The sequence below is a fragment of the Chlamydotis macqueenii genome, chromosome 1, assembly GCF_036417535.1.
Source record: "Chlamydotis macqueenii isolate bChlMac1 chromosome 1, bChlMac1.mat, whole genome shotgun sequence".
NCBI lineage: Eukaryota > Metazoa > Chordata > Aves > Otidiformes > Otididae > Chlamydotis > Chlamydotis macqueenii.
In genome coordinates, this window is record NC_141556.1 from 208,142,062 (window position 1) to 208,162,176 (window position 20,115).

The following is a 20,115-nucleotide window of genomic DNA, read 5'->3' on the forward strand; positions in this document are numbered from 1 at the left end:
CATTGTAGCAGCTGGAATCCACATTTTGGAGTGAATTGAATACATTAATGTGAATGCAGCTCACAAATTAACTATACTTTCTTTGCTAATCATTGATATTGTCTTTAAAATGGCCTACCAGTTCAAGGGTTTCTTTGGGAGAAAATGGCAGCTCTGAGAGCTCAACAACAGCATGAAATTCCAGGCTGGCATGTGATTTGTTTTAGATATAGCTATGACTGTGATTGTAATTGCCTTGGGCTTTCTTGATGATCACTATTCAGAAAGGTTCAGGTGATCCTGAAAATCAGAACCATTTCTAATCTTACCTATTTGATAGTCACTTGACGTACAGTAAGGTAAAAGGGTATGGAATATGGTGTATGACAAAGCTTTCTGGAGACTGATAGGTTACTCAAAGCTGAGAATAAGATTCAGACTATTTTTAATGCCTAAAGTGTATTTGGATGGATTTTAAGCACCAAAGTCTTACTGCAAAATTCAGAGTTCCAGTGGACCAAGTATTTTAGACTACATTTGTTCTCACATATTTATGAGAACCTGGATGTCTCCCTCTCTCATTTAAACATTTATGGAATTCACATTTAAAGGAGAGAAATATCCAGAGTGCATTTAAACCCTAAAGGGGTCAATCTTATTACGCTTCAAATATGCCTAACATATGAATGCGGAAAAACCACAATAAGAAAGGCTATTCCCATTCAAAAATGTAGCTATGATATTTACCTCTTTCTACTAGTCCAGTGGTTAGACTTACTTGAGTATGGCAAATTCAAGATTTCGCCACATCATTGACAGAAGTGGGTGATATAAATGCAGTTCCCTTAGCAGACTGAAGGGATTCAAAGCCAGAACTCTCTCGTCTCCATAAAGTGCCCTAACCACCAGATTGCCATTTCATAGAGTCATAGAATGGTCTGGGAGAAAGAAGTTGGTGGGGACCCCTCAACTGGAGGCTGAGGAATGCACTGGCAAATGGGCTGTCCTGACTGTCATCAGTGGTTCCAGATTGGCCTTGACTGAAATAGCAATCATGCAGGGAAAGGGATATGCACCTGCCAGGGTGTTTTGCAAAATGTGAGCAACATCATCATCACCAGCATCTCTTCCTCTTATGTTTTAAGCAGACATTGCTGCTCAATAAAGTGCCTATCCTCACTTGTACAACTTTGGTCTCAAATTCCCACAAGAGTTGGTACCTAATACAGAGACTGAAGCCACGCTTTTGGCAAGGGTGAGAACTCGGACACATTCCAGCATTTAGTTTTTCCTCTAAGCGAAATCCAGGGCAGAGTGATTGAACCTAACCGACCTCTGAGGTGTTGCCGTGCTCTGTAAGGGAGCTCCATTAAGGATGCATTTGGCCAAACTCCCTGCTTAGCACAGCAAAACTGAATTCCCTACTCAGCACTTCAAAGTACTGTAAGGAGATTTTATGTAACTAAGTCAGGCACCTGGGGTCACCCTCTACAGACCATGTTTTATAAGATGTTCTGATGCCAAACCAGAGCTCCCATAGCTCATAATATGGCCTGAAATTTGTGCGTACTTCTGTCAGTTCTGCATCCTCACCTCGCTACCTGAGGATTGCTTACCCCTACACGCCACCTTGGAAAATGCTTTTAACAAAGTCAGTTCAAAGTTTCTCCCCTCACCTACCAGCAATAATGTTTTTAATACAGGCTACTGAATTATCTACTTTGACCAACAAATCTACTCTCCTTGAGTGACACTGAAAACTATTCAGTATGGAGAGCGGTGGTTCAAGGTCTGACCCGTTTTGTATTGACTTGAGGGAGAACAAGAGTGTGCCATGTTGCTGAATGGCAACATCAATTCTTTAAACACTGTGCAGTGAGATCAATGAAAATAAATCCATGCATCACTTAAAAAATGATGTCATGGAAAGAACTCTCACAAGATTTCCCTTAAGAGATAAAAGAGGTAAAGAATAGTATTTGCTGCCAAAGCATTACACCAAATACTCACAAAGTACTACAAAAAATGCATTAACCTCCTTCACAGACTGTCATCAAATGGGATTATCTCAAAGCTCACTTACTTTGCTCCTTGTCATTAAGAGAAGAAGCTCATCCCTGAGTTTTGCTAAACAAAACCTAGAGGTTTACCAAATAAAATGAGATTATCTTCTGCCTACATAAGGAAAAGAATGAAAATAGAATTTAAAATAAGGTAGGAGTGGTGTGATAGCAATGAAAAGATTTATGTTATTGCAAGGTCTGGGAAAGCGTGAAAAAATCAGAGCATTAAAACATGGGGACTGTCACACTACCATGCCTTGCTACAATTTAAGCATTTCTTCATTTCCAGTTAACACGAATCTGAAAGGAACGCTGTTGAAACTTTATTTGTATGGTTGTATGAGGTGTAGAAAGACGTTTTCAAGAGCAGAATACTTAGAACACTAAAATACATTACTGATAAAGGTGTCTTTTTTTCAATCACCATTTTGTTTGCATACTGATGCAAGGACCTGAATGGAATAATCTTTTAGAGCGTAATCCATTCTTTCTGAAACCCAGCAAGGACTGAATCCAAATTAATCTAGAAAAATTCATTTGAAATACACAGCTGGACTGCAAGAGTAGAAATGTATCAAAGGATGGACTATAATTTCAAAACACTGCCCTGGGGAACAAGTACTAAACAGTGAAGTTTCACGAATTTGCCTCTCACTCAACCCCAAACAATAATAGACATCTGTAACTATAATCACAGTGAACATCCTCTAGCTTTGCGCATCACAGCCTGAGTCCTAGACAGCCAAAATCCCATCCACTTCACTCTGAGTTCCAGACAGACACAAAAGCATGGCTGTGAAGGGTTGAAAGATGTGAAATGTAATGACTGTAGCTGTGCTATTGAAGTAATGAAGAGCTGAAAAGCGTGACTGATGAGCTCTTAGATAACGGATTAATGAGAGATGCCTGTAGTTCATCAAAGCACTAATGGAAATCTACACAAGGTACCTGTGGTATACTGTGAATATGGATGTGGAGATGAGAAACCATCCAAATACAGCATTAAAGAAATGGATAGAGCAAGAACAGAACAGCGTGATGTTAATAATTTCAGCTCATATGTATATTTCATGTATGTTAACCAATTAGAGCATAAAAAAAGGCATGATGGAAAATAACTTGCACAAGACCATGATTTAATGTACACAGAACAGATAAAACATGAGTAAAAGAAAGATGCAACTTGAACTTTTTTTTTAAATTTGAGCTACTAGGCAGGTACTACTGTCTGATGCTGGATCGTTGGCACCCCATGTTATATGCGAAAACGCACTGTATAGGGGTGGGGGCAGGGACAGGCTACAAAAGAGGAATTTAGAAATGTTGCCCAGGCAGGTAAGGCATGGTTTCAGGAAAGTCAAAGCTCTAGTTAAGTTGAGGCTTGCCACAGGTGTCAAGATCAACAAGAGCTCTTACACCTGCACTGGCAGTAAAAGGCTGAACAAAGGAAATGAGAGTCCATTGCGGAATCAGATGGATGATTTAGTGACAGCAGACACAGCTAAGGCTGAGTGGCTCAATGCCTACCTTGTCTCAGTCTTCACCAACAAGATCTCCCAAGGGCGTTGTGCTTGGAGGCAGGGTTCAGGAACAAGACAGACCTGCACTGGCTGGACTGAGCTTGACCCTTGGAGGACTGAACTTGAGCCATGCAAGTCCATGGAACTTGATGGGCTGTGTCCAAGGGGGTGGAGAGAACCGGCCAATGTCATGGCCAGGCCTCTGTCATCTTTGAAAGATTGTGGAGATCAGGGGCAGTCCCCGATGACCGAAAATGTCAAACCCATCTTCAAAAATAGGCCAAATGATTTCAGAAACTACAGGCTGGTCAGCCTTCCTTTTGTGCCTAAGAAAGTCAGGGAGCAAGTCCATTTGGATCACCTTTCTGAGCACATGAAAGACAAAAAAAGAGGACTGGGAACAGTAAGCATAGACTGACCACAGGTAAATCATGCCTGGGCAACCTGATGACCATAAAACTACTATGCTGATGAAAGTGCACATTTACCTTGACCTTAATAAGACTTTTGTTTCTTGTACCCCAAAATATTATTGTATCCAAGCTAGGGCATTATGGTCTGGATGGGTGGACAACTAATTGGGTAAAAAACTGGTTGGATGTTAGCCTCAGAGGGTTGTGGTTAATGAGTTGTACCCTACTTTGAGGACAGTATGAAGTAGAGTCCCACAGGGATCTATCCTGAGGTCTATACCCGCCATGTATAACGTCTTTATCAATGACCTGGAGGAGGTGAGATGTGCGTTCTCATCAGCTGAACAGATAGCACTACGTTGGGTCCAGCTGATATACTTTAGACCAGGGCTGAGATTCAGAATGACCAAGGCAGGCCAGTGGATGGAGTCAACAGGAACCTTGTGAAATTCAAGAAAGACAAATGCAAAGTCCAGCACCTGTAACACACTCACAGACTATTGTCACGGGTTGAGGACTGACACCCTGGGGAGCTCTGCGGGCCCTGGGAGTCCTGGAGGACGGCAATCTGGGCAAGAACCATCCACACGCCCTGGCAGCAAAGCTGCAGGAGGGTTACTGCTTGTGCCTGATCCCACTGGAATGCCCCAGGGCAGCATGGGAATGGCCTGGTAGAGCAGAGAAACAAATCCCAGCTTTCTAAATCTAAGACTACTGATCTAACCACAGGGCTATCCATTACCAGGTATCTGTAGTGGTTGCTATGTGGAAGTTTTCCAGGCAGATTTAGTGGTCTACCATCCTTTAACATACAGGAAATATCCACAAGAAGGTACATTCCCCTCTGTGGGAAGCCACTTCCTTGTTCCATGTTTGTTTTGGAGACTTGTGCTCCAGGAGGCATTTAACCCTTGTGTAGTGGGAACAGGAGCCATTTCAATCCTAGCAGACAAAGTATTCCCACCTGGGGCCTAGAAAGGAATAGAAACAGGAAACATCCTTTTAAGATTACTTTCTCTTGCTCATAATAAAAGTGGGATGACTGAGGCCATCATAATTATTCAATTATTGTAATTTTAAGCTGCAAATGCACTGGAGTCAAACTGTAAATGCTCTTCCTCCATTAAAGCATGACGTACAATTTCATAGGCCTTCAGGAAATGTAAAGAACAGCCCCCTTACATCGAGCACGATTGCTCAGCAATGCAAGACTATAAACATCTAATTTTTTTATTTTACCCAGCACAATTACCAAGTAATCAGCCATTAGGGAAATCTACATCATACAAAATATTGGTAGAGGAAACCTTAGCCTGTCTAGTAGATAGCTGCTTTTATCAGTGAAAAATGCTAAGAAATCAGAAAGTAAATTCTAAAATTAGTTAATCAGCTCAAAAAAAGTTTCATTATTCTTGGAATTGAGGATGATTACATTATTTTGTACACACATCAGGAAAAATTAATTCACATCACAATTATCTAAGAAGTATTTATGTTTCATACAAGCATTCCTCACCAGATCTAATTAGACTAAATTACTTCTGTTGGTACTTCATTCTTCCAAGAATAGTCTGCATAGCTGATTTTTTATATGATCTTTACCCCATAAAGTCCTATTATCATGTACACAGTGTGCGTAGAGGTAAAGCACATCAAGAAAAACATATCCATTGTTTGACTTCAGGAGATGGTAATGTTTCTGGTATAAATATCACTCAGAGAGAATTTTACTGAAGTATTTGACCTAAATGTTAGCAAGTCTACTTTCTTGTAATGCTCAAAGAGAGCACAAGTGTCATTTTTGCCCACATCTCAGCACTCTTGAGACTCTCTTGTGAGTGTAGCCCTTTTGGTATGTAATAAAGACAAAATTACAATAAATATTCCCTATTTGCTGACTGAAAAGACAAAGTCCTTGACTTAGAAGGCTGTACCTCTAGATTAAGGGTGGAGATAGATCAGATTCCAATAAACTTGGACTGCTATCAGCTCATTTCCAGAGCAGCTCTGCAGAATAATAGCACTGTAAACTCCATCCGAGCTTTACTTTTGTTTGTTCTGCCTCTCATAACAGAAATGGATGAAAGGCCAGATATGTGATATGCTTTCAAAGGAAAGGATATGGTGACGTGTTTTCAATGAAGTTTATTTGAGTCAACATGGTTTCCTCATGATTTGTGGTGCCAGTATCTTAATAATATGACAGAAGTTAGGGAATGAGAGACTGGAATATCCTTTTCTTAAACCCGTTGTGATTTTCTTGTTTATGACACAGTGTAACTGCAACCAGAGCCTAGGTCATACTGACCTGAAAGTTAAGCATTAGAAGTGCTCTTCTAATCCCATTACAGTCTCCTTTTTCATTTTGTCTGCAATAAAAAAGTCCAATCTCTTTTCACACATCTAATTCAGAAATTTCAGATAAAGTTTGACCTCAGACTCTTCAGAATTCTGTGACTTAAAGAGTCTCAGATGATTTATTCAAAATCTATTTATCTCAAATAACTGTAAGCAGGTGTCCTGCAATGAATGAACAGCTCATCGTAGTGCTTCAGCTTCACTCCATATCTCTCTAACAACATAACTGTGTATTTTTAGGTCCTAAATCAATGCAGAATCTGAGCTCCTCAACTCCAGAATCATAGAATCATAGAATGATTTGGGTTGGAAGGGACCTTTAAAGGTCATCTCATCCAACTCCCCTGGAGGAAGAGCTCAGATAGGATGGAAAATGCTTCATGTTCTTTAAACAGGCAGGGCACTTCTAAACAGTAACTTGGACTAATATTCTTCTTAGTATGAAGATTTTTGTCTGAATTATAACAGCATATGACTTCTTGATTCACAGCACATTAACCATTAGTTGTACTGACTGCAGATGGGTTTTACTGCTGTTTGTAGAAGACGTAATTATTACTGAATGTTTAATAAACACATTTAGAATTATTTCCCTTATTCCATATACTTATCTGTCTGCTTTTCTCAAATACAACAAAATCCTATTTCAAATTAATGTCCTCTGCAGTTCTGGAATATATTTAGAACCAAGGCAACTGATAGAAAAACGAATGCAAGTCTTTCGTGTAACGCGCTGGGGTATCTAGTGCATTTCCATAGAGGGAACACTGGAAGTGCAACTGCAACAACTTAATACCTTTATAAAATTTCCTAAAAAAGTCGCATTGAAATCTGAGTATAATTGAAGTGTCCTTTATTAAAAATTCAAACCTCAACAAACCAAGTAGGGATTTTCCTTTCACTCATTTTAATGCAAATTAAGAGCTGCTGCACCGAACCAAGGAAATTATAGCCATTGAAAAGCTTAGGGAAAGGAAACTTTGACCCTTCTCCACAATGTCCATGTTAAAAGGAATATATTCTTGTGTCTGTCGAGTGCCTGATGGCTTTGGTAATACAGAAAAAATAAAACTCAAGTAGCTTAAGAAGCACCGACCATACAACTCTTTCACACTCTATTAAGAGGAAAACAACCTCATCTTCTACAGGCTCTAAATTCAGCAATGGTCCTTGCATTCAGCTGGATGATTTTCAAGTCATTAATTCAGTCAAATTCCCTATTATTTCATACCTTCAGTGAGAAAAAAAAAATCCTGTCTGCTGATTTTTATTTCTTTTACATTTTTTTTTTCTCCAGACTTCTTGCAAGGTTGCTGCAATCCTCATTAAAGGCAAAACTATCTCTTGAATTTTTTCCAAACTTTAAAAATCATTTTGATATTCCTAAAGGAAGCCCATATGTGAGTACTGCTAAATGAATCACCGTCTACTACTTGTGCAGCAGATATAGAAAAAAATGCAGATAAATTGATTACTGAGGATAAGGAATTGAAAAGAAATCTCTGTGTTTCTAATGATGTTCTGTTTAACCATTTTCTGAATTTTAGCAGCAAACAACAGTATAAATGAAAGTAAAGTAGAACAACCTTTAAAAATACACAATTCTGAAAGCATCAAGAAAATAAAAGATTATTACCTTAACACAGTAGCTATAATAAAAAGTGATACTTATTGGCCTATGTAAAAGGGCAACATATCATTCAGATATTGAAATAAATTCTCAGGCATTTACTGAATGAGATCAGATTTACATGAAAGAACAGTTGCTTGCCACAAATCCAGTGAAACTCACCTGGCTGCCAGGCTTCATTTCTGTTGGGCATGGAAGTTTATAACCTGTGCTGAATGCCTGTGGTTACTGCACCGGCATCAGGAAATGTTGTGAGCTGTGGACTTCAGACTGACCCGTCATCTTCTAGCAATAACCAGTAGGCTGGACAGTGAGCCCAACACAGAAACTGATATGGAGTGTGTAAGGGTCCACTTCTATTAATTTGTATTTTGTTTTTCTTACTGATACGCTAATTCATAATTAAAGTATAAGGAGATTATGAGATTTACAGAGACTTAACAAGAAAATTCAGATCCAGTTCAGTTTTGCTGAAGGATCTGCTGCAGTTCATGAGCCTTTCAAGATGAATCCACATGCAAATATCAATGCTGAAGGAAGATTTCTGATTTTTACTCCTGGAACATCTCATGATTCTGACTTGAAACCATGGTAAAGACTGATGAATCTAATTGGACTTTAGTTGGGGCTAACTTCAGCGAGAATGCAATCCATATGAATCAAATTTGAAGTGCTGTGAACTGAAATCTTGCCATTCCTTATAACTTTAGGAGAGGCTTTAGGAACCTACTTCTGACCATGCTAATGCCAGTGTAGCTCATTCTTTTTTTTTCTGTAAAGAAGGGCAGGTGTGAAATAAGGACCAGACATTAGAGTGCTAAACAACAATATATAGTATTAAAATCTAAACTGTTTAATAATATGATAAATTTGCTATTAAATTAATAATAAATGGATATCATGAAAATCTGTGTGCAGTGTCATGTCTGGATGAGACACCGGGGCAGAATAACTCAGAGAATAAATGTTCTTTCCAGGGCATCTCACAGGATATTGCATTCACAGCTTCTCCCTGCAGCAGAGCCTTCTTGTGGCAATAGCTCTCCGTGCATGTGGCAATGCTCTGACTGCCAGTACAGAAAGGACAAAATCACTTTCAATGCTTACACTGAGAGGGTGATTGCATTTTGAACCTGCAAACCATGTTAGAAACATCGCTTCTACCATGTTTCCTGCAGTGCTACTGAAAATGGCTTTGATTCTGTTTAGTCTCAGTTAATCTGTTTTTAAGAGGATATCTGTTTCCTTGTACAGAAATACGTGAAGAAACCAAGGACATTTTTAAAATTGAAACTTTACTTCTTGTACAATAATAGTTCTTGAAGTATTCCCAGCAACATGGATCTTGACAGACAAACAAAATCTGACTGGGTACAGAGGGGAGTGGCCCAAAGGACTGAACTGTGGTTTTGTGTCCTGAACCATCTGCAAGAAAGTGGCAAAATACTGTTTGATGGCCATTAGGCTGGGCCTTCATCTTGTGACTGATAACCTACGATCCTTATCCGTAGAAATTGTCTTACAGTCTCTGCAGAAAAGAGTAATTACAAAAGTCAGTCACTGCAACCTCTACCTGGATTCTAAAATATCTCAAGGACATCAAGAAGAGAAAACGTGTCTGCAGAGATAGTGCTTTTTAAAAGGGAAAATTACAGACCTTTTTGGCTCCCAGAAAGGAAGGAATATTGATACTTCTTGGAAATGGAAAGGACACGAATCATTAGCAGCATGCCAAGGTAAAAACTATTCCAACTTGGCATAAGTAAAATCTAAGTGTTTAGAAATTTGAAGCTACAAAAAAAAAAAAAATCCATATATTCCTTCAAGCAACTGCTTCTGCCCTGATTTTTCACAAAGCTTTCAGCTGCTACCCACTACGTCAGGACCCTTTTGAACAACTAAAAGGAAGATGTGGGAGCAGAAACAGCAACACGCTGTTGCCTGCTCTGTAAGCAGTGGTTTGTATAGCAGTAGGCACTACCTGGTGCTAGCAGGTGTATTGATAATTACAGCAGCACAATACATTGGGTGAAGGAGTGGGGTTACCTGCAAGGTCAATTGAAAAGCATAAGAAAGGGAATTTATGGAAAGTGGGTGAATGAGTCATTATCTTAATTCCTATTTAGTGAGGAACATCTGGCAAACTCCACCACACAGCTCTGTTTGTTAGTCTTCTTTTATTTGCTGCATTTGTAGACAAAGCAATTAGAGTAACTACTTGTAAGAGAAGGGTGACCCATAACCAGAGTCTTCACAAGAAACGAAGCTGGAGACATGGCAGAATGCAGATGTACACACACACACACACATATATATAGACACACAGAGATACGCTGATCTCTGAAATCTTTTCCTACTCCAATTGCTCTGAATATGAGGCACATTCAGAGAGGATCAAGTCCCACCTACTGAGGCTGGTGTGTGAGAGGGGCAGGGATGGAGCAAACAATGCAAGCCTTGCACTTGCACATCATGCTGCTGGGGCTGGTACCCTCATGCTGAGCTGGGTTCCCTTGGGCAGCAGCTTCCTTTATCAACCAGCTCCACTCAACCACCACTTGCAGCAAACTTAGCAAACTAGCTGCATCTAAACCAGGATCTATTCAACTTGATGCCAGTGAGTCCTGGGAAGACCTGGTCTTTCTGTTCCAGGACTTCGTTCCCTGTACAAGAGCGGAGTGGCAGGGAATGACCAAAGGAAGTTGCTGAGGAGCTCCCTATGATCCCCAGCTCTGGTAGGCAACTCCTCACATCCTTCCCGGGCTCACTGTAGAGTTAGCACAGTAATTTCTATTTCTAATGAGAAACAAAAGGGTCAGCAAAGCCCACTGGCCCCACTCGGCCTCATCACTTAACTTCGCTGGGCTTCCTTCTCATAGGTGGACTTCCTTGTGATGAGACAAAAGATGCTCCTCATTTACCTTTATTGGAAGGCACTTCAAATGGGAGTCTCCACTGCTCTTTTTAGCAGGGTTATGTCCTCTTTTAGCACTGTTCTCAGCTTTGTCCCAAGGCAGCTAATTTGGAGCACCTGTCCTACAATGTCTTTATAACTTTTCCATTTAACATTTCAGGTGGAAAACTCTTCAATGGGGGCCAAGGAGTCTTATCTCTTTTTCTCACACTGGCCACTGTACCAATACACATATTTGGATTTCCAACTTTTGACTGTATTCCCACAAGCTTTTATTTCAATGGGTTTTCTTCTCTGTGCTCATGATCTAACTTACTGTCTTGTACTTTTCCAGTTGAGAACTGCACAAACTGACGGCGTCCTGTTATAGCTGTTGACATGGAAACATCATAAGATACTGTTGGTTGGGTAAGACTGCTTTTTCACACAGGACAAACACAGCTTAAATGCATGTTTTGCTGACTCACTTTCAGCCATTTTAAGCCACAGACAGTTTATCTTCATTGTCACTTTCCCCTCCTGCGCTGACGGATCATGTTCTGAGTCTCTGCTTAGAAATGAGGCTGTCTGAAACGATGACTGTCTTAGTTACAGGAATTTCAAACAAATCCTATTCCCACATGTGGCCAAGTTCTTAATCATCATCTTCTGGCTTGGAAATTATTCTAGCTGACACTTTCCTGTTGGATGAAGCTCCGAACCAGAAAGCAGACAGTCCCACTAGGAAACTGGAAAGCAGAATATATGTGCAACGAAAAGCTATTAAAGCATCTCTTAAGAAACGGAAAAGGTGTGCTGCTTCTTCAGAGCAGACATCACTTGTCAAGCACATTACCTGTTTTTGGACATTATTTCAGTAACTTATAAAAGAGAATAAAAAGGAAAATGGCCAGAAGTACATACTACTTGCTCCTACTGAAGCTGCTAATAGAAAAGCTGTTTCAGCAGGCATTAATAATGCAGCACTGAGGACATGATTTGAGGTCTCAGTTAGTTATTTCATATCTCACAAGTTTTACTGATAATGTAAAGATAAGATGAATTAAACAAGAATGGCTTTGATAAGGAGCTGCTTTATATTCTGAACTTCAGGCAGAGCCTGTTATCTGAGATTACTGTAGGTTGCGGTTTATTCACACAGGGCTCCGTCCTTCGAGGTGCTCAGTACTGCATGCATTACCTCTTAATCTTGAACACAAAGTATTCAATGATTTGCAAAGCCACAACCAGGTAGAAATAAAACTGTTTTTTGTCCCTTTTCAGCACAACTGGAGAAACATCCCTTGCTAATAGACTTGCTGGGCTGTTGGTTCCTACTGCAGCTATCGATGCATCGGACCATGTCTCGGGAAGGTATCAGTTGGACTCATTTCATACCGGGTACCTAAGACTAGAAGATCTGATGAACATGAAGACATGAAGGAGGGAGCTAGTGTCAGAAGCAGCGATGAAACTGTTTTGACTGATGTGTTTACATGTTCAGCTTTCACTCTTCATTAACTGCTTCTTCTTTGTCTGTGAAATGTTATTAAAAATTGCAAACTAACCTCATTTTTCCTTAACTGTTTCTTTCCTGTTCATTAGTATCAACACTGGAAAAAAAAATCTGATAAATAGGAAATACAGGAAGTGCTAGGAAAAACTATAGTATCTTATGAGGTAGCTACTAGCTCCAGCTGACTATATATAAAATATATAAATTTTCATAGTCCTAGAGTATAGCTGAGGTCTGTGGTTATATCCACAGCACATTTCAAGATTTTTTTTTTTTTTAGCACCAAAATGCCATCAAGCCTGAAGGCCTTTGAATTGTGAATACTCCAAGATTAATAATTCTCACATCCATCTTTCAGCTGAGAGTGGCAACACTCAGTTAAGGATCTAAGAAAACTTTACGAGCATAATACAAAAAAGTGTGAAAAGCTCACAGCTTCCACTGACACCAGTGAGAAGCCATCTCAAAAAAAAACCTAGCCTCTCTCCAGATATTTCCTGTACTTCAATTTTTAGTTGAATTTTTAAATTTCTCACTTAGCCTGTAAGTAGTGCAGCAGGATGAAGAAGATGGTACTTTTTGTTAATGCCAAAAAAATGATCCTCCAAGCATGTAAACAAACTGGCTTTTATAAGAAAACATTGTATTTGCATTGCCAAAGACAATGGTCTCATTTTCCTTCTTCATTTTACAGATAATCACAGGTTCTGTGAGCCTAGGACTTTTGCTTTAAATACGGATTTCAAAATAATAGCTGCTAGATTTATTGCCAATTGTATTAGGCGATTCTTGTATTCCAGCATATTCCTCATCTTTCTCTGTTCCTCCATATCTCTGAAATTTAATAAAGACCTGAGTGAACAGTTATTCAATTATACTCTTCAGCTCCTGAACATCCACCTGGGGAAAAGGTCTCTCAAGCACACAGATTGTCCCTCCTTAATTTGAAAAATAAAGGTTTGCACTGTTTCCTTGGTTCTGAATCTGAGCAGCTCTCACAGAAGCCAGTGAGAATACTGGTGCCAGCAGGATCTGGAGAAGAATCTATATTCAGAGAAAGAACAGCTAAAAAGTAGCCATCGAATATTCAGGAACTCATACTTAACCAGGACACGTGAAATGAGTAATCTCCCAAGCAAGTTTCCATTTTCCACTCTGAAACGGCATTTCAAGTGCAACAGCCCATTTCACGAGGGAAGGTTGTGTGCATACCTATCTGACCATTTCCAAACATGTCTGCTAAATGCTCTCATAAAGCCCAGTTTTCTGTATTATGCCATTTAGCACAGATTTTCTGAATGCATGTTTCCATTCTGTGCTATAATTTGGACCATTCAATTGCCTAGGAATAATCCAAGGTAAGTGAACAATCTGTACTAAAATTCCACTTTCCTCCACTTATCGTTCAGCAAAGAGAATTCTAATAGTTACTGTCATGCTATTAAAGTACAGGTATGGCTATGTAAGCTCTAGCTATTTCCCCATCAAAACCAAACAATAATACCTAGGTGCCAAACTCACTCACGTTCACTCTCCAGAAATCTTGATTAACCCACAGTGGTCTGAAGCCTGAAAGAGATGTACAGTGTGATGCCATAGCTGGAGTCATAAACTTATCCAGCTTGACGACCACACACCGAACATGCATGGATCCTCAACAGTGCTAGCAAAAACAACAGATTAATTTAGAAGGAATCCTGGGAACTAAGAATATGGGGAACAAACTCCCAGTGTTCAAAGTTACCTTGCAGTGTCTTACTGAAAGACACAGCAGAAGCATTTACAGAAAACAGTCAGAGAGTCTGATGTTCCAGCTTCTTGAGATATGTGTATGCCTACTCTGTGTGTGTGTGTGAGAGCGAAAGAGAAAGACATTCAGTGTGGGTGGGATTCAGGTCACACAACTTTAAGTGTCTCCAGTATAGATGTTTACATCTCAGCTAATCACCTGAGGCTCCTTCCACTCAACTGTGAGAAACAGACATTTTTAGGGCATGATTTGCTTCAGCAATTTCAGATGTCTACTTCTGGATGAGATGAATTGTACTCTGAAAGTGTCGAGTGCACTCCACCGACTCAAGAGAGATACAAGGCAACTAGTTTAAGTGAAGAGGTTTGCAATGTATATATGGATACAGCATATATTTAACTCTAACATATATCTATTTTTATATATATATACACACATATATATAGTCTCCCCTAGCAATGAGCTTTTAGGTATGACCATTTCATACCTACCTCTCTGATTTCCTCAGTACCTCCCTCCAAAAAGCCCTGATGAAATGATACCTTTATCATATTGCTCCTTAGAATCATAGAATCATAGAATGGTTAGGGTTGGAAGGGACCTTCAAAGGTCATCTAGTCCAACCCCCCTGCAAGGAGCAGGGACATCCCTGACTAGGTCAGGTTGCTCAGAGCCTCATCCAGCCTGGCCTTGAATGTTTCCAGGGATGGGGCCTCCACCGCCTTTCTGGGCAACCTGTTCCAGTGTTCTATAACTCGCATCATAAAAATTTTTTTCCTAATTTCTAATCTAAATCTACCCCCCTCTATTTTAAAACCATTACCTCTCGTCCTATTGCAACAGGCCCTACTAAACAGCCTTTCCCCATCTTTCTTGTAGGCCCCCTTGAGGTACTGGAAGACTCCTTCCAGATCTATGCAGCAGAGCTTTCCATCACCCAGTCTGATGTTATCATGTGTTCAGATTTCACTACCAGGATGTCTACAATAATTTCATTTCTCATGTGGTGTTCAGTCTGTATTGGAACCTGCTGTGTAGCTCTCCCAGGAGAATTTTGCCCATGGAGCCTTGACCTGATGCTCACTGGCCTAGGGGTGTTCAGTGCCTCAAAGAAGACAGGGAGATTGAACGGTGGCTGTAACAGACATTACATACAACAATCCCCTGATGCCAAATTTGTTCTTCACAAACTGCCTCAGCCAAACTTCAGGTGAAACTCAGCAAAAGTTCCCAAGTGAGAATTTCTGTGATTTGCTGAAAATCAAAGTCTCTCTAAGTGATACGGCATCATGCTGATTTCGAAGTAGTTCAGGCAATGCGCATAAAAGTGTCCAATGCCTAATGGAGACTTCATTGTGCTGGAAATCAGAGTAAACAACCAAAAGTACCTCAGCCTTGACTCCCTCTCAGCTGCTGTTAAGTTGCTATGGCAAATCTTCAGATTCTGTTCCTCATGGCTTAATAAAAAATGAACCAAAACACACTCATTCTTAACATGTAATGCTTTGTGTGTGTACAGCATATACTTATCAAAGCTATGAAATGCTTAGCACTAATTCCAGCTAGAAGACGACAAAAATGTGGTGGGCTAAGAGGCACCTGTTTGCACTGTGCACAGTCTTTATAATTAGTGTAGCACGGGCTGGAATAAAAAGATTGATCTTAAACTTCCTCATCTTATTGGGAAAAGGCTCTGCCCTTGGTTACACTTCCCACTGTAGCCTTCTCCCCTGGGCAGTTGGTGGAGAGGCAGCTGCAGAATGACTTCTTCTTCTGAAATTACAGCTGGATCCAGTCCTGTCCCAGCTCTGATTCCCATATCCAGCCTTACAGCCAACTGTACCATTTGCATTCTGCTGATATTTTGAAAAGTAGTGCTGAAGCCATGATTAGGTGGAATGATGTTTGGTCACTGATGGTATCGAATAGATTTTAAACAGTGAAGTGGCAATGGAAGGGCTGGGGTATGTGTGAAGTTTTGAGTTGTTTCTCCAGAGTGATACATCTCCACAGCTGTTTGTGGCTTTGGACAATTGGAAATTTTAATTATAGACATTATTTCAGAAGCTATCTGGTTTGAATAAAGGTTAAAAGTTGCCATGGCTGTTTGTTCTAAGCTTATCTAATTGTTTTTCACCTGTAAATCAACAATAGACTGTAAGAAGGCAGTTCTTGGACCCCAGATGATTCCTGAAAATCTTTTCTCTGTACTTCCAGTTACTAGTTACTTCTAGTATCTACTTTTACCCTCAGAAATCTATCACAAGTACTTGAAGCTCAAGAGAAATCTAGTAAATCAACAGGAAAAACACTTCACCATGATTAAGCTCCCAATTTCCTCCAAAGCCTGGCAATTTTATCCTGAAGTTTCAACGGCTGCTTGCATTCACCAAACTTTGTAAAGGACTCTACTTCTCTGATGCCTAACTCTTCAAAACGCTGTCATGTTCAAGGCCAGGCTGAACGGGGCTCTGAGCAACGTGATCTGGTTGGAGACGTCCCTGCTCCTTTGAGAGAGATTGAACTAGATGACCTTTAAAGGTCCCTTCCAACCCATACTATTCTATGATTCTATAATCCATGGCTTGTGGGTTAAATAACACGATCTGGCACTTCCTAAGAGTATCAATAGTAACTACATGTAGCCTGAAAAATTTGATTATAGATCTGGAGCTAGAAAGAAAAAGCAAAGCACATATCTTTTTCAAGACGATCGAATATATAATCTTACAAGAGCAGATTCTAAAACCTTGAGCCAAAAAGACAAAAAGGAAGACATGAATTTGCATAAGAAATATTAAAAAACCCCTATGTATGTATATAGCACAGCATTTATCTGGTGATGGGTTTGTTTACTTTCCTCATTAATCATGAAGTGATGGCACAATTCCAATGAATTAAAAAGGATAATGGAATAAAATTTTTTAGCCTTTCACGTCAGTTATTGAATTCAAATTAAGTTCATTCACCTTCACCAACACATGAATTATAAATAATATTTCCTATGTTTCACATCCATTCTCTCACTTTCTGCTGTTATTTCCTATGTTTCACATCCATTCTCTCACTTTCTGCTGTTATTTCTGTATTTCTTTTCCTCACTGGAGAGATTTAGTGACAAAGACTATGTAGGCTTCCAAAAGTATTAACAGCATTTCCTACTGCTCAGTCCTTCCCTGAAGACTTATAATACTTTGCCTTTAGTGTTGTAGACTTTCCGATAACATCCCGAACAGAGATATAGGGTCAGTGACAAAAAGAGAACAGGAAATACTGAAAAAAAAATTGGGAAATTCCTACAAAATATTCCAAGAGGCATCGGAAAGTCTTAAGACAGATGGGGATAAAGAAAGAAAGAGAAAAATAATAAAAATCATAAACACCAGATTATCCACAAATAAAAGATCATGTAAAAAAGCTACAAAATTTCTTCTGTAAAAGTCATATGTCATTGCTTTCCTGTAGTATGTACACTGCTTAATTGTGACTTTCAATTGCTTTCAGCCAACTATTTCTAGTCCTACTTTCAACATATATCCCCATACTAAATTTTACCTCACTTCACTTAATGTAACTTCTTTTATAGATCTCAGTTAAAAATGCTATGCTATTTTAGTAGGGGCTGGATAGGGGGATCACAGACTGCAAAGTAAAGAAGAAAACCCTGCATCAAATGAATCCTGCTTCCACTGGCAAATCTGCTTACAGAGCTTTGCTTTTTCTCACCTTCTTTTCTGTTGGCATTTCTGTGAGAAGATAATGACACTTATTTTCAATCATTACAACCTATATGAGCTTTAATTTTATTTCCTTGCACTGCCCAGAACACAGTTATTTACTTTGATTAAGCTGTCTGGCTAAAAAATAACTATGCTTGCATTCAGTGAAGGACAGAAAAATCACTACATCCCAAAGAAAGGAAAACAGCAAACTTGAATTGTAAACTTGGCATTACCTCTACACATTTGCAACATATGGTAATTTGCCTCTAGTTCTCTTGCACATGCTGACCAAAATGAGCCACTGAAACAGAAACGTTCTGAGTTGTAAGAATGCAAAAAGAAAAAAAAAAAAAGCTAAATCCCAGACATTTTACATGGGTCCCTGGCTATAAAGAGTTTATGCATAAAGTGAAAATTTCAGTCTCTGAAAACAAGCACATTTCTGAACCCACATTTATTTTTTCCTTAATGCCTAATGTAGACATAAGCTACCATTGTAATTAGTGGATACGATTTGAGCTACCAGTGCCTATCACAATGCTGCAGGCACTGCCGCACTGGAGGTACATTGTAATAATACATAAAACATGCAGCCTCTCAAACAGGCTTCTCAGGGTTGGACACAGCCAACTGTGTGGGTTTGACTGCAAAAAAATTTATACTAATAAAAGTGACTGGGGCTTTTGAGGTATTCTGCTTGAGCAGTTTGGGCATTTTTTTGGAACAACTCTGGAATAAAAGAACAGTTTTTGCACTTATGGATTGGGGAGTGATATTTAGATATGCAGCTAAGACATTAAAGATTCCTGCAGTGAAGCACCGGGGCGTATCAGCTTAGTGAGACAGACCACATCCAGAATTCATGAACTAGCAGAAAACCAGCCTCAGCGGTGCACACAGAGCAGCATCGTACAGAAGAACCGGGCTAGTCCAGACGCAGCACAGATCTATCAGCTTGGCAGAGTGTGGAAGCTAACAAGCCTCGGCTCTCAGCAGGGCTTACCAGGTTGATGCTGATACGGGGGTAACTGAGCTCTGCTGCTGCTCAGACCAGTAAGTTCTTCAGGACCCTGTGTTAGCCCTTTGTGTGTACACCTGACTTGACTTGTGGTTGCTAGCTTGGAGTTCTTGCACCATTGTTCAGCACATTTTGGGTTCCTGGCTTATCTCAAGCAAAGTAAGCTTGGATCTGTCCCTACATATCCAATGTCTGTAGCTTTTCGTAAAGTGCAAATTCAGGGTGTTGACCAAAGCTGCTGACAATAAAGTTAATCTGTGTTTGGTCTGGAAAATGCCTACTGCAGGTGGTATAGCTCCAGAAGTAAACACAGAGCCGTAGCAGTCAGAGAAGGTTAGAGATGCATCAAAAACCATGACACTTCCAACTTGACCTTGCCCAGCAGCAAGGTCACTGGTAACAGTGATCCATATCCTCTCAGTTCTCGCTCTTTCTGGCAGCAGTACCAATTAGTGCTTCATGTGCTGGCTGCCCACTAGAACAAGATCATTCACACTAACATTTAATTTTTTCCTTCCTTCTCTCCTATGTTACCCCTTCATGCTGAGGACATAATGACAAAATGTAGAATTTAGCCTTAATTGGATCTCTGCAATGTTATCACCTGAATTAGCTCCCCCATGAATAATTATCACCGCCTGGAGGCTGACAAATTGCTTCCCTCTACTTCATGATTGTCAGGATTTTCAAATTATATGCTGAGCATGGGGGAAAAAAATGAAAATGAAAAGCCTAGAGAAGCATAATTATTAAGATTATTAAAATATTTGGCACGGAGTCCCATAGTCTCCCCGAGTCCCAAAAGGGGAGAGTGACAGCAAGAACTTCGCTAGGGGCAATTGGGCAACACTCAGTCTTTCAGCGAGCAATGACAATGGCAAAAGACTCGCACAGTCAAAGAAAATCTACGACCACTGCTACCACCTGGCTCACCGACCGGCAGTTCTTACATCATTCGCTACCCTATTTAAGCTACGTACATCAGCTTGTTTAGCATCTCATCTGCATATTTGATCTTGCTAGGTAGACGGTGAATTCTTTGTAGCACAGAATGATAGAAGGGTAAACATATGCAAGGGGATAGCAGCAGATTGTCATGCATTTAGAATAGCATATAATCCGTGCTTTGCAAGATCAAAGTCTTGGGGAAGAAGTCCTCAGAAAGAGAACAATCATTCCATGTCTGGGCAAGACCTCATACAGAAACGCAACACGTTACTACACCATAATATCCATCTCAGGTGTCAAAAGAG

At 39.9% G+C, this 20,115-nt stretch overlaps 1 protein-coding gene across 9 annotated transcripts in view; it reads right to left on the reverse strand.

Annotated features, from left to right (window-relative positions):
* DLG2 (discs large MAGUK scaffold protein 2) overlaps positions 1–20,115 on the reverse strand; it is a 1,053,001-nt gene that overhangs the window by 80,723 nt on the left and 952,163 nt on the right. The gene's annotated exons all lie outside the window — the stretch shown is intronic.